The sequence below is a fragment of the Chrysochloris asiatica genome, unplaced genomic scaffold (genome assembly GCF_000296735.1).
Source record: "Chrysochloris asiatica unplaced genomic scaffold, ChrAsi1.0 scaffold00192, whole genome shotgun sequence".
NCBI lineage: Eukaryota > Metazoa > Chordata > Mammalia > Afrosoricida > Chrysochloridae > Chrysochloris > Chrysochloris asiatica.
In genome coordinates this window covers 5,497,998-5,500,601 of record NW_006408710.1, presented here as the reverse complement: position 1 = coordinate 5,500,601, position 2,604 = coordinate 5,497,998, and positions in this window count along the sequence as shown.

Here is a 2,604-nt window from a genome sequence, read left to right as displayed (position 1 = left end):
GTTCCCAGCCACGTACCAGAGTGATGCGGATGGTTGTACCCCCAGCATCAATGGCACCATCTTCTCCCTCTGGTTAGCACCAGGACCCAAGCCAACCATGGTCTCATACTGGAGGAGAACAAAATAGAACTCAACACTTGGCAGTGGTGCTGTGAAGGGCTTCATTTCTAGGTGGCTTTGGAAAGCTGAGGCTCTGTTTAGGAAGGTGAGAGGTTACTCGTGGCCCATTCTGAAGGAGACCAAAGGTTAGCTACAAAAAAAACCAGACAGACACATTCCCTTGTCTGTACCCCAGTTTGCTTTGATCTTGAATTACATGCTTAACTTTCTTAGTGCTAGCTAAGCTTCCCACTCTGCCAGGATTAGGCACCAGGGTTTACCATTAGCCAATTTGTAAAGTGGTCAGTTGTTTAACAATCAAACAATTTCTGGTCTTCTTATATTCCAGTTAAAGGTGAGGGGAACCTAATAGTTATAGTTGTTGTTGTTAAGTGCCACTGAGTTAGTTCTGACTCATAGTGACTCTGTATAGGGTTTCCGAGAAGCAGCTGGTGGGTTTGAAACACTAACTTTGTGATTAGCAGTCCAGTGCTTGCCCTATAGCGCCACACCAGGATGTCTAGTAATTATTATTGTTAAGTGCCGTCAACTCGGTTCTAACTCATAGCGACTCTGTTTAGGGTTTCTGAGGAGCATCTGGTGGGTTTAAACTACTGTGGTGTGCAGTCCAGGGCTGACCCTACAGCACCACACCAGGACTCCTAGGAGTTACTGGGTACCTCTCCCAAGGTCAGCAGTTCAAAACTACCCACTGATCCATGGGAGAAAGATGAGGCTTTGTGCTCTTGTAAACATTTCCAGCCTCATAAACCCTGTGCAGGGTCACTATGACTGGGAACTGACTCCACAACACACCAGCACCCTATGTCTGCTGGGGTCCTGGTGTGGCGCTGTAGGATCAGCACTGGACCACTCACTACAGGATCAGTGGTTCAAACCCACCAGCTGCTCCTCAGAAATCCTATACAGGATCTCTATGTGCCAGAACTGATCTCTATGAATCAGCACTTAACAACAAGAACAAATACCCACTAAGGATCCCTTGGTGGCGCAGTGATTAAGTGCTTGGCTGCTAACCCAAAAGTCAGTGGTTCAAACTCATCAGCCACTCCCTGGGAGAAGGCTGTGGGCAGCCTGTTTCTATAAAGACCACAGTCTAGGAAACCCTATGGGGCAGTTCTGCTCTGTCACACCAGGGGGCGCTGTGAGCCCAAATAAATTTGACAGCAATGGTCTTATGCCTAGTACTGTGATACATTGTTGTCCTTGTTATTAAGTGCCATTGAGTGGGTTCCGACCTACAGTGACCCTGTAGAGGATTTCCGAGGAATGGCTGGTAAGCATGAACCACCAACCTTGAGGTTCAAACTGACTTTGCCGTCCAGCACATTAACCCACAGTCCGTACCAGAACCCCATTGTCATACATTATTTTCTTTCACCTCATCTTTACAAAATTTTAAGAATACGGTGGAGTATGGGGTGCTAGCTTTTTGTTTCCAGAATGTTAGGAACTTGCCCAAGGCCACTCATCACTGGAGGGAGGCTTGGGCGTGCAAGTTCTGGGTGCAAACATGAGCACTCTGTATTTCAGTCCCCCCCCGCCCCCCTCCCTGGCAGAATTGGGTCACAACAGAGCCTTCTGCAGAGGGTCCTTGTAGGACCAGAACGAGATGATGATAATAAGATGCTAGGAATAGGAGCTGGCACAGAATGAGTGCTTGAAGTAGTAGCTAATAATGTTTTTTCATGTTAGCAGTCCAATGTATAGTTAAAACTCAGCTACATGAACGAGGATGCACAGAGGAGACTGTAATCATTGTAATGAAATGATGAGTGTAAAACCAATGTTCTCCCATGTAAACTATCACTCAATTCACAATAAAAACTTAAATTAAAAAACAAAAAACTTAGCTTTAAAGAGCTGGATGTTTCCTATGCTTTGATTTTGATTGAAGATTAGATGATAAAAAGATGTTTCCTTGGACCAGTTTATAAAATTTTGTTGTTGTACCTGCAGAGTTTAAGTGCCATTGAGTCAGTTCTGACTTACAGTCATCCTGTATTGGGTTTCTGAGGAGTAACTGGTGGGTTTGAACTGCCAACCTTATGGGTTAAAGCCCAGTGTTGGTCCTATATCCTATAGCACCACACCAGTAGGGTAAACACTAGACCATAAGGTCAGCTTGAACTGAAAGGTCAGTTGTTCAAACTCACCAGTTGCTGTGGGTTGGAACTGACTTGGCGGCACATAACAACAACAACAACAACAGATACAATTTTGCTGTGATCAAGAACTGAAATCTCTTCATGGTACTTAGAATATGCCTTTTGCCATCCTATCCAGAGATTTAGGCATGCTAGTGAATCTAGAGTCAAAATGTGGAAGAAATCAGACAGGGCCACTAACAAGTCAGTCTGGGAACAAAAGAGGACTCACCAGTCGTTAAGTATGTATTTTCACACTCTTTCTTTCTTTCTCTTTCTCTCTCTCCTTCTTTCCTTCCTTCCTTCCTTCCTTCCTTCCTTCCTTCCTTCCTTCCTT